Genomic DNA, 802 nt, shown 5'->3' with positions numbered 1-802 from the left:
GCGAGGTGTCGCGGCGGCAGGGTCGCTCGCCTTCTTCCGCCTCGGACCGTCTGCGCGAAGCCAACCTCCCGGCGGGAGGGTAGACCGAAGGGGGTCGCCCGTCCTTGTGACCCCGCGGAGGGGGCCAAGGGCGGGACTCTGGCTCGGGGGACGGGAGGGGCGCCCGCGCGTCCCCTTCCCCGTCGCCGAGAGCCGTACGCCGGCGTGTGGACCTGCTCGCCGGAGTTCGTCCGGGGCTCGGTAGGGGTGCTCGGCCCTTGAGGTCCTGCCCCGGACAGGGGCGCGGCGAGGGTCCCCTGGCCGCGTCGGCTCTCACGTCGACCCACTCTCTCGCGTGGGATGGCGGCGCGGAAGGCCTCGGCCCGGCATCTCGGAGGGGGGTCGCCCGGGCGGGCAAGCCGGCCAGCCTGCTGGCCCCGCGGCCATGCGCAGGCGGAGTGCGGGGGGGACTCTTGCTCTCGGTGGCTCTGCCCCAGGAGGGTGCGGGGTGGCGGCAGAGGGGAGGCCGCCGCGGGTGCTTCGAGTTTGAGAAATACTCACTTGGTCAGAGACCGCACACCGCTCGTTCCCTTATATGCAAAAAAGGTGTTCGTCCTGACGTTTTGCGAGGCCTTATTTTACCGTCGTCGGCGCTATCAGGGGAAACACGCCCGCTCCTTCCGCCTCCCTGGAACCGCGCCTCGGCCCCGAGGGCCCAGGTTCAACCTCATACCGGTTCTTACGACATGCATCGACACTCGGCGCAGCCCCAGCAGCTGCAGCTCCCTCCGGCCCGGCCAGCCGGGTACGCCCCCCCTGGCCG

The sequence above is a fragment of the Eleutherodactylus coqui genome, unplaced genomic scaffold (assembly GCF_035609145.1).
Source record: "Eleutherodactylus coqui strain aEleCoq1 unplaced genomic scaffold, aEleCoq1.hap1 HAP1_SCAFFOLD_178, whole genome shotgun sequence".
NCBI classification, from domain to species: Eukaryota; Metazoa; Chordata; class Amphibia; order Anura; family Eleutherodactylidae; genus Eleutherodactylus; species Eleutherodactylus coqui.
The sequence above is the reverse complement of the archived record's forward strand: the minus strand, read 5'-3'. Positions refer to the sequence as shown.